General features: G+C 40.7%; 1 protein-coding gene across 1 annotated transcript in view; it reads right to left on the bottom strand.

Moving 5' to 3' along the window:
• DCDC1 (doublecortin domain containing 1) overlaps nt 1-12,242 on the bottom strand; it is a 574,603-nt gene that overhangs the window by 552,008 nt on the left and 10,353 nt on the right. The gene's annotated exons all lie outside the window — the stretch shown is intronic.

The following is a 12,242-nucleotide window of genomic DNA, read 5'->3' as shown; positions in this document are numbered from 1 at the left end:
CTTTTTCCCTTCCTACAGGTTTATTTATTTATTTATTTATTACATTTATATACCGCCCCATAGCCAAAGCCCTCTGGGCGGTTTACAGCAATTAAAAACATTAAAAACAAATATACAAATTTTAAAACACACAAAAAAATTTAAAAACACAATTAAAAAAAAATTAAAAACAATTTAAAAACATATGCTAAAATGCCTGGGAGAAAAGGAGAGTCTTGACCTGGCGCCGAAAAGATAACAGTGTTGGCGCCATGCACACCTTGTCGAAAAGGTCATTCCATAATTTGGGGGCCACCACTGAGAAGGCCCTCTCCCTTGTTGCCAGACTTCCAGCTTCCCTCGCAGTAGGCACCCGGAGGAGGGCCTTGGATGTTGAGCGTGGTGTACGGGTAGGTTCATTTCTTAAGAATGTACCTATAGCCCACAGCTATTTCTATCAAACTTTAAAAAGCAGGGAAATTGGGCAGCTATAGTGAATGCACCAGGGGAGCAGGAGACCTGAACTCCTCTCTGAGATATTGGACTGCCCTACAAATTGGTCAAAATGCAAACACCATTTGGGTTGGTCTTTCACAGTCCAATCCACTTCCTGCGTAGCTTGGAGGAATTTGGTAACATGTACCTCCCAGCATATGGTGAGTGGTGGCAACACCTGCAATCAGCCCAAATAACAGAAAGAAGACATGTGCTGTGCTGATCTTGTTTTAGCAGGGAGGAAGCAACATTAAGACAGTTGATATAGTTCAGATGGTCACTTTGAATATGTCTGATTTCCTTTGCAATTTTAGTGAAGTTTCCTATAGAAAATCATTTTCTTTTGTTTCTGTGAATATGTGAAGTACAGCAACACTTTGCAAAATTTACACTGAAAAAACTCCAAATATAATAATGGCACTGACTTCTGCAGAATAGTCTCCAGTGGACCTCAGGAGCGTGTCAATTTGCACAAGATAAAACAGTGGGAGGTGAAATATATTCTAGCAAAATGCTAGGTGTGCTCTATGTTTTTAATTGACCGTGCCCACCTTGCCTTAAATAAAGTGGTTTAAACATAGCAGGATGAAAACATGCATCCTCTTTTTCCCAACAGCTAGAGTCATTGCTGAAGGAGCAACATATTAGAATCCAGTCTGATTTTACATCAAACTACAGTTTCAGATTCTACTGTTAATTCACCCAAATTAGAAATAGAACATAACCTCCAATTTGAAACACAAAAGGCTGCCCACCATCATATGACACTGACCAATAAAAAGGCGCTGAAATTAATAAAAATAAATTTGACAGAGATTTCTGGGATGAATAATGAGGAAAATAAAATTTTCTAGTTTAGATTCTCTGTAGAAACAGTAGTAACACAGAAAAGAAGCAAAGTAAGAACACCACCAACAAACATACAAAAATATAATTCTCTGTCTTTGGAGATGGCAGGTGTTGCCACCACTCACCATATGCTGGGAGGTACGTTACCAAATTCTTCCAAGCTACATAGGAAGTGGATTGGACTGTGAAAGACCAACCCAAATGGTGTTTGCATTTTGACCAATTTGTAGGGCAGTACAGTATCTCAGAGAGGAGTTCAGGTCTCCTACTCCCCTGGTGCATTCACTATAGCTGCCCAATTTCCCTGCTTTTTAAAGTTTGATAGAAATAGCTGTGGGCTATAGGTACATTCTTAAACCGCAAGGTTTTTTGCCTATTAGTGAATTAACTATTACAAGTCCATTTGTGTAGTCTACCATATAATGCAGTAATTGCCATAAAGACAATAGCAGAAGTTTTATGATATATGCCTCTCAAAAACTTATTTTACCACATATTCAAGTTAGTTCACTCCAGCAGCGCTAAAGTGAATTCTATGCAGTAACATAATTAGTGTCAGAACTACAGTTTTTTCTGATTATTTATCCTTTTTTGGGATCAAGATATAAGATGTGCTTTTAATCAGTTAATATTTTGAAAGAAGTAACATTTAAATTATTTCATCTATCATCCTTATTGGAGAACTGAAAATTATCTGATGGACAGGAAAACTGGAACAAATTCTAAAAAGAAGTCTTGCTTAGTTTTAGTCTGTTTATTGAAGGATGACGTTATTCTACCATTACAGAAATGTAGAGTTTCTTACTAAATATTAGCATAACCTTGGTCTTATTATGTATGTTTACAACTTATTTCTTGAAGACATACTTCAAATAATTTACATCTCCCTTAAGAATAGTTAGCATAAGATTGGGAACCAATCTTAAAAAGCATGTCTTCACTAGAACCTCAGTTTGTTTCAAAGACTATGCTTCCATTAACATGAACTGAGAATTTATAGGTATCTTGGACACTTCAAAGTCATTTCTATTCTTTGTGGAAGGTGATACGCATACTCTCTGGATAAATAAATTCAGATTGTAAACTGTGATACAAATTGTTGAATTGTTTTCAAATCTTAAAATAGATAACAGAAATTAAGGATCCTCATAACTAAAATTTAAAAAGCTTTGGGAAAGGGCTGCAGTTCAGTGGCACACCATCGGCTTTGCATGCAGAAAGGTCCAGGTTCAATCCCTGGCATCTCCAGGTAGGGCTGAGATATTCACTGTTTGAAACTTTGGAAAGCTGCTGCCAGTCAGTTTAGAGAAAATACAAAGCTAGGTGGACCAACAGTCTGCCTCAGTATAAGGCAACTTCCTGTGGTCCTGTTTTTCCCTTTTGCTAGGCTCTCTTCTTTGAATATTTCCCTCCCAAAACCCCTTCCCTCATTACTTCCAGCCCATCCTCTAGCATTGTCCCAAAAGTCTCTCAACTGATTACTTATGATTGTTGCCCTAAACACTTCCCCAAAGCCCCACAAAATCATGATGCAAATTCCTTTCTTCCTCTGCCAACCTCCCATTCTCTTTCTAAAGCAGGGGGCCTTACTCAGCCCATTTTCTTTCTGACACCACTTTCACCTCTTGAGCCAAATTTTCTTCTCCTTGTAGCATTTAACTATGGGAAGGCGGCATATGAATAAATGCTTATCACGATTCTTTCAGCCTATATCTCCCCGTCTTTCTCCGATGAATTTTACTGCATCTTAGTTTTGCTATGTATTTTCATGCATGCTTTTAGAACTGGTATCTTTGTTGATTCATCTTAAATTCTTTTAAACTTAGCCTATTGTTAATGTGCTGTTTGTGAAAGTCTGAGCTAATTAAATTGTTTACATATAAGTATGTTAATTCCTTGTTGATAGAATAAAATCACTTTTGATGTCCTTGTCGACCTCTGAGGTGCCAAATTCTGGAGTATGTTCAGGTTCAAAACCAAAAGTTCTGAAAACAGGATTGCATGTGAGAACTGAAGGCTTGTGTGCAAATTGCACACTTCATAACAGGGTGTTGCTATCTGATTATTTGCTCCATCTATATAAGAGGTTAGTGAAGCCCAAACCGCAAAGATATTAGTAGAGGACACTTACTGTTGAACTACCTTTATTATTTTTTTATGCTATTTTTCCTCATTACCAACTCCTATATTTTCATGCACTATTATAGCAAGCTCAGAAGTTGCCTTGTCCCTCAAATTGCTGACAGGATTTTTTTTTTATTGATAAATGTGTCCCATGGGTAAGGTAGTATTTAGGTGTTTGAGTTGACATTCAAATTAAGTAACTCACACAACAGTGGAGAGTTATCTGATATCCTGTGAATTCTAGCATTTTTTTCCCCTCTTATGGTTTTCTTATAGGCGTTCATGTTAGGACATGTTCATGATAAGTGAAAGCAATTTCACCTGTTTTAAATATTTCTTCTTGTACAGATATAAGCATATATCCTTGAGATGTGAAGTCTTTATGGTATAAAACAACAATCAGAGATACCACAATAGTATGTGCTGTTATTAAAAAAAAGTTTTAAAAATTCTACTAAATTTATTATTTCTTTGTTGAAATGTGTTACCTGCCTTCATCACAAAGTCCTAGGACAGGGTACATACATTCAAAAAAACATATTAAATAACATTAAAACACCACTTAAAACCATAATTAAAACACAAAGATTACTCTAAAAGATTAACTCATCTGGTCCCAAATGACTGGGCAAAGTGATTCATCTTGACTAACCACTGAAAAGAGTACATTGATGGTGCCAGATACACCTCTGAGGGCTGTGAGTTCCATAACCAGGGCTAGGGGGGCATTTTAAGGAACACCCTTGTATGTGCTACTGCCCCTCAGACCTCAAAAGGTGGCAGCATCACCAAGCTAATATTGGGTTGCCAGGTTAGAACCATCCAAACCCCTGAGATTTCAGGGGTAGGCCCTAGTGATGTCACAGGGGCAGGCCCTAGTGATGTCATTAAGGATTATACATGAAGCATGAACAGCAGTTGCTTGGAGCATACAATTCAAACAAAAACATTTCTCTGACTGGAAATTAAGATAGAAATCTTAACTAAAAGATTTTGTTCCCAGGTCGAGCTGAAGTTAGAGAATCATTCCTTCTCACCTATTTAGGGAGCCTGGGTAGGGAACATTTAATCTTGCGTGCTTGCTTCTGACAAGAAGGGTTTAAGGTTTAAGTGCCCCCAGGCCAGGCCAGGCACCAGAAGGCCATTGTAGGAAGAAGGGAGTCTAGTGTTGTGAAGTTAGTTGGGAGCACTCAGGAGTAAAGATGGATGTCCCTAAAGGCTGTAATTATAAATACACTTACTAAGGGATTAAGCCCCATAGAACTCAACAGGACTTACTTCTCAGTAGATATGGTTTGGACTGTGCTGTTGGTAAAGCTTGACTAAGGATCCTATTTCATTCTTTTCTATCAATGCTAAGTATGGGCAAGAATTCTACTGAATTCAGATTTAGTACCAGATTTTTCAATGGTCTGTATATTCTTCATCTTTGAGGAGCAATCTTGTTTGCTCTGAACTTCAGCAGCTTTCTTCCAACACCAGATTTTTCCCCTCGAATGTTCCCTCAATTTTTTAAAAAATTATTTTACTCACAGCACAGTACAGCACAGGGTTCTGTCTCTGTCTGCACCCCCTCCACTAAAATAATCCAAGCTCCAAGTGGGAGGAAGCAAGCCAAGCCTATAATAGAGACTGAAAGGCAAGCCTAGCCCTAGAGAGTCCTTAACATGGGTGAGACTCTCTAGCCTTGCCTTCTAATCTCTGTAGCTTTAACCCATTAAATGATTAAAAGGCAAGCCTAGATACTAGAGATTTGCCCATATTAAGGACTTTAGGCTTGCTGAGAAAGAGGGGGAGGTCAGGGGGCACTGAAAGCAGCTTTCCTTCTTTTCCATCACGTGAAACTGACCAGCTAACAGGAAAACTGACCAGCCTCAGTCACAGTGGAAGTTGTTGTTGTTATGTGCCTTCAAGTTGATTACAACTTATGGTGACCCTATGAATCAGTGACCTCCAACAGCATCTGTCATGAACCACCCTGTTCAGATCTTGTAAGTTCAGGTCTGTGGCTTCCTTTATGGAATCAATCCATCTCGTTTGGCCTTCCTCTTTTTCTACTCTCTTCTGTTTTTCCCACCATTATTGTATTTTCTAGTGAATCATGTCTTCTCATGATGTGTCCAAAGTATGATAACCTCAGTTTCATCATTTTAGCTTCTAGTGATAGTTCTGGTTTAATTTGTTCTAACACCCAATTATTTGTGGAGGAGTTGGCAAAGCTGCTTTCCTTTATTGATATTTCCTTTCAAAATATCAACATTATGTTTCAAAATATTGATGTTGCCTTTCATGTATCGATATTTCCTTTCAAAATATTGATATTTCCTTCCAAAAGTTGGCGAGGCTCTGAAAACAACAAGAAATCGGGTCTTTAGTGTCAGTGGCACAGGCCTGTGGAATGCTCAGCTAACAGAGATTAAGCAGACACCTTTTGTTCTGTTTTTTTAAATGCCTAGGGAAAACTTTTCTATGTCCCCAGGCTTCTGCAGGCAATTGAGACAGCCACTTCCTGCAATAATTGGTTAATTGATTTCTAATTTTAAATTTTATATGATTTTATTTTGTGTTTATATAAGTTGTAAACTGCTTTGTTACTTTTTTAAAAAAATGAATAGCAGTATATAAATATTTTTTTAAAATAAATAAATGTAAACTGTTTTGTGAAGTCCACTTGAAAAGAGGTATATAAATGCCTTACATAAATATTTTGGGGCAGAATAAAAATTGGACTGATAGTAGCAGCGGATAGTGGACAAAGAATGAACTCAAATCAATAGCATCTGTTAAGTTGATGGAATGCTTTCGAAATGGCAGCAGTCAACTGATCCAATCCCTAATCCATGCCTATTAAATACGGCAGCATCAGAGACTGGACTAGATTTTTTTCCAGCAACTCATGTGTGCATCATTCCCCTTCCAAATCAAGGCTTGTCACACAGCAACAGACACCTCCAAAACCTATAAGAACATAAGAAGAAACTGCTGGATCAGACCAATGGCCCATCTAGTCCAGCATCCTGTTTTCATAGTGGCCAACCAGTTGCCCATGGAAAGCCTGCAAGCAAGGCCCAAGTGCAAGAGCACTCTCCACTTCTGAGGTTTCCAGCATTCCCATTCGCTAGCTGCTTGCCTATGTGTTCTTTTTGGAAAGCCTCTCTCACATAGATCTCAGACTCTTTCTGGATTGGCCAGTCTCATAGTAGAAGTTGCAGTCTTACCATATTAGCATAAAATGAAGTAATCAAACCTTTGCCCTTTTCATTAATATGACACTAATTGGTCACTAGGCACACAAAAGAATCTTGGCACACAAAATATAATGGCAAGAGGGGAACAGCATAATTGTGGATGGCATTCAAAATATTATTATTATTAATGAGATCTATTTGTTGCTTGATACCCGAAGGTCTCCAAGCAACTTGCAACAATATTAAAACAAAAACATGTATATCATACTAAAAAAACCAAAACCATAAAAAACCCACAACAACACCTCCATGCAGCCACAGGAAGCTTTGGCAGCACACTAATAACAGACAACATAATCTCCTCTCAGTCTATCAAATTCCTGGGGGAAAAGGTATGTTTTTACCTTGCACCAAAAAGATGTCAATGAAGGCACCAGGCAGACCTCATTGGGGAGCATATTCCACAGATGGGGAGCCACCACTGAAAAGGCCTTCCCCCTTGTAACCACCCTCCAAGCCTTCCTCGGGGGGAACCTGGAGAAGGCCCTCAGAAGAAGATCTAAAGGTCCAGTTAGGTGCGTGTTTGGCAGGGGTGTTTCGAAGATATTGGAGTTCTGAGCTGTAATGGGATTTACAGGCCAAAACCAGCACTTTGAATTGGGCTTGGAAGCATACAGGCAGCCAGTGTAATTGGAACAGGATTGGTATTATATGCTGTTTGCCTTGAACCTGTCAACAATTGGGCTGTGACATTCTGCACTAATTGAAGCTTCTGAACAATTTTCAAAGGCAGCCCCACATAAAGTGCATTGCAATAATCCAATCTTGAGGTTACCAGAGCAGATTACAATAGCCAAGTTATCCCTGTCCAGATGGGGTCACAGTTGATCAGCCTAAGGTGATGGAACACACTCCACATCACTGAGGCCACCTGTGCCTCAAGCAACAGCAATTCAATTTAGGAGAACTCCCAAACTACGAACCCCCTCCTTCACAGGGAGTGTGACTCTATCTACAGCAGGTTGTACACCACTCAACCAGACAGAGGAACCATCCAGCAACAGAATCTGAGTCTTGTCTAGATTAAGCTTCAGTTTATTGGCCCTCATCCAGTCCATTATCACAACCAAGCACTGATTTAGTACATCCACTGCCTAATCTGCAGAAGATGAAAAGGAGAAATAGAGTTGTGTGTCATTAGCATACTGATGACAGTGCACTCCAAAACTTACCATGATCCCACTTGGTGGTTTCACATAGATATTAAACAACGTAGGTGATAGAACTGAGCCCTGCGTGACCCCATACTGGAGAGTTCATGCAGCCGAGCAATGCTCCCCAAGAACTACCTCCTGGAACTGATCATCCAAGTAAGAATGGAACAACCACTATGCGGTGGCCCCAACAGACAGTTGCCCCAGAAGGATACCACAGTTGATGATATCAAAAGCCAGTGAAAGATCAAGGAGAATCAACAGAGTCACACTCCCCCGTCTCTCTTACTCCTAACACAGGTCATTGTACAGGGCAACCAAGGAGGTTTCCATATCAAACCCAGGCCTGAATCCTGATTTAAATGGATCTAGAAAATCTGTCTCCTCCAAGAGTACCTGGATCTGGTTGGCAACCACTCTCTCAAGCACCTTGCCTAGAAAGGGGACACCCACTGGTGTGAAATTATTAGGATCTTCCAGGTCTAGGGAAGGCTACTTTAGGAGTGGTCTTACAACCATTGCCTTCAGGCACCCTGGGATCACTCCTTGAGAGAAGCATTAATTATTTCCCTGGCCCATTCCGCTGTCCCTTCCCCGCAAGATTTTATCAGCGATGAAGGGCAAGGGTCCAAGACACAAGTGGTTGCACGAACCTGACCAAGTACCTTGTGCATGTCTTCAGATTGCCGCAACTGAAACTCATCCAGTGACATTGGACAAGAAAGCACTCCAGACACCTTACCCGGATCATCAGCATCAACAATGGAGTCCAAATCCTGGTGGATGGAAGCAATTTTATCCTCAAGATGCTTAGCAAACATGTCATAGTTTTAGATGGCTCTACCACCGTCCTAGGGTCAGTATGTAATAAACCCTTAGCCACTCTAAGCAACTCTGTTAGATGGCAAGCTGACAATTCAATGGAAGTGGAGAAGCAAGTTTTCTTTGCTGCCTTAACTACCATTGAGTAGGCCCGAACATGTGCATGTACCAGTGTTCAATTACATCCGTTTTTCCTCCATCTGCGCTCAAGCCATCTCCCTTCTCACTTCATTGCTCTAGCTCTGGAGTATACCATGGAGCTTTCTGAGCTCTGTCAACTGGGTGAGGATGCTCAAGTGTAATTATGTCAATTGCCCAGGTCAACTCTGTATTCCACAGATCAACCAGGGTTTTGACAGAAGAGCTGGCCATGCCAACTGGAAAATGCCCCAAAGCCCTCTGAAAACTGATAGGATTCATCAGTCTCTGGGGGCGGGAAATCTATGCTGTTTTAGTGACAGCTGAACCTCCAACCCTTTTTGACTTGGAGGTCTCTGGAAAAACCATTTTATTCCAAACCTTCCACCACACTCCTGATTATGTTAATGGGATCGTGATAGGGCTTAGATGCTTCCTGACCCCAGCAATCCTTGGTACAACACTCCTTTCCATAAATGTGTAAATCAGTCACATCACCTGGGTATGCCAAAGACTCTACCTAAGTCCTGCTGATGATATGGTAGGAATAAGCAGTGTTGTTCCACTAGACCTTTTCTTCTTTCTTTTATGGCATAGCTCTCCAACAGCAACAAAAGCTTATAATGGCCAGCAGCTGGAGCCTCGTACAAGACTCTCAGGGATTGTCAACGCAGCACAGTGGATTTATAAAGTATGCTTAAGATTTTCTTTGGCAAGATTTGGGTAGCTCTGCTCTACTTCAGCCACAGTGTAATATAAGTCTTTTTAAGAGCCTTTTAAGATCAACCTTAAATGGCTGGTTGGGTTGCTAAGCCCATATTTGGTAGCAAATATGTTAAGATTAACTCATTTTCAAAGAAATAATTTTCAGGAACACAGGCAGGGGATGGGTTCAGCCATCCTTTCTCACCTGCCTCTATTCTGCTTCATTTGTTTATAATACATCTTTCAGGGCACATTGCCCTTAAAAGTAGGCTTACAAGTCTCTAAAACACATGGAATACAATTATACATACCCAAACACAAAATCCAGCAGTACCTGGTGTTTTTTTCAGTACCACACAATTCAGCCAAACATACTTTTTAAAAAACAGACCAGCAGTGATGAAGCTATACGGTTCTCCTTGGAGAGGGAGTCTCAAAGGAGTGGGGCTCCCACAGTACTATCATTAGTATTCAGCAGCCTAATGGCTCTCACCGGCAGGCCAGAGAACAGGGCCTCTGATCTTAAAGCTTGCACAAGTTCATATAAATGTAGTCCAGGAATGGGGAACCTGAGAACCATGGACCAAATCAGGCTGGCCAATTTTGTCCATGTGGCTATTTTCAGTTGACTATTCCCACTTGTCATTCAGCTGATGTCATATGAAAGCAGATGCGGGACAGGTAAAGCAGCAGCTGCCAAGGAACAATCAGGAGTGTACAAGTGCGCTTCCAGTTGTTCTTTGGCAGCAGGGCTTACATTCAGCACTGTTTAGGTTTGGCATTGAATGCAAGTGTAACCCCCACAATCTTGTTTTAGTTGGTTCAGTCTGGTGGGTGGGGTTTCATAGCAGAAAAACCCTGTTTAAAGAAGAAAGTAAGTGTGGAGCAGAAAAGTTGGTGCTGAATAGATGCAATGGCAATGCAAACTGATCACAATGGACTTTTGAGTGTTTTAACTGCTGCCCATTGGGCCTGTATCTAGTAGGCACCTGACTATCCAGAAGAATTCCATTGGCCAACATTTTCACTGCCATCACCACTACAGAGTAGCCCTTAAAATGGGCTCTAATTTGTATTTGGTATTCATTTCAAGACAGTGCTATCCCCTGCACTCTGAACAGCTGTGAAATTAAACAAGGTAAATACAAGTGGAATAGACAAGAATGCTCCAAATTATAATACAAAATATTCTACTTTCACCCCGTTCTAAAACTTACATAAAGTATAATGGAAGTTACACCTGACTTCAGAAACGGATCGAAGCATAATTGCTGGCAATACACAGTATAGATGTGCTCAGTTCAGTGTCAAATACTAAACGTAAGAGATAATGAAGGACATCCAAGGAACTGTAAATGACCTGCTATTTATATCTGGCAAAATATGTTTATATTTTTAAAAGAAATTATATCACCAGACAAATGTTAAGAATGTCAGAATTACTTCACATTTTCTGAAGAATATATGTGCATCAAAGCCAATTAGCCCAGTGCCCCCTTTTCACAAACATGTGGGAATAAACCCAATTATCTTGAAAAAAGCCAATTAAAAATTAAATGGATAATCTTAATATCCAAACTTCTAATAATCTTTGGATAATTACTTTTCTCACAAAGATGTTTCTAATGTAAACTGTGAAATATTGTCCTTACAAGCAGCAAAGACAACACTCTCAATGCTCTGTTGTCTTTAAATGTTGTATTGCAGTTTGCGCTAACAAGTAATCATAGTGACATTAAACATGCCTGCTTTTCTGATGCAGGTCTGATATTTACACAGCAATCCTATACTCTTAATATGGCAGGGAGAGAGAAATGCATTACATTGGCATAATGTCTGCCATGTCTTACCCCAGAACACTAGGGGGAAAAAACACTGCTCTGAAAAGCACAGAATGGAGTAACAAGAACTGCACTCTCAGAATTTGTGGAAACACTGCCAGTGCCCACCAGTCATAGACAGCACAGCAAAGTTGTGAAGCCCCCATGTCAACCAGACAAGGGAGGAGTTAATCTGCTTAAGGTGACAGAGACCCCAGCAGGAGTCCTAATTTGGCACACAAGACCATTTTCCCCAAGCTATGTCAACCTGCCCTTCACCGCATATAGCATGTGACGTCAGGTATGGGACAGATAAAGATGCAGCTGCAAAGGAACAACCGTGAGTCCTAAAGTGTGCTCCCAATTGTTCCTTGGCAACTGACAATGAAATTCCCACAGGGATTAATTGTGCTACAGAGTTCCTATTCAAGAACTCCACGCTGCAGTCAATTCCTGTCCAAAGCAGGGCTTGCTGTCAGCATCAATTGCAGCCCTGAAGTACAGCTGATCCCCGTACAACATGGGGTTTGCTGTCAGTGTCGACTGCAGCCTGGCTTGAGTTCAAGCTAGACTGTAAAGCAGTGGTTCCCAACCTTTATGAGTATGGGACCCCCTTTATAAGCTTAAAATGTTTTGTGACTCCCTCCCCCCAGGGAGGCAGGCTGGCTGACAGGAAGGAAGGGGGAAAGCAGCCTTTCTTTGCAGGCTTGCTTCTTTTTGCTTCACAAAAAGCCCTCTCCTCTCATTCTAAGTAAGGGTGTTGCCAGTAGCGGCAGAGCAAGGAGACAGGAATCAGTGATAGTAATCCCCTCTTCTTCCTGGTAGCCCCACCCTCAGCCTCCTTTAGCATCTGCCATGTATTTTATAGGCAGATGCCTGCCCTTAGTGTGCCTGAAAGACGCTCTGGT

This window comes from Rhineura floridana, chromosome 2 (assembly GCF_030035675.1).
Source record: "Rhineura floridana isolate rRhiFlo1 chromosome 2, rRhiFlo1.hap2, whole genome shotgun sequence".
Classification (NCBI taxonomy): Eukaryota; Metazoa; Chordata; class Lepidosauria; order Squamata; family Rhineuridae; genus Rhineura; species Rhineura floridana.
Note: the sequence above shows the minus strand (reverse complement) of the source record. Positions and strands in the feature narration are given on the sequence as shown.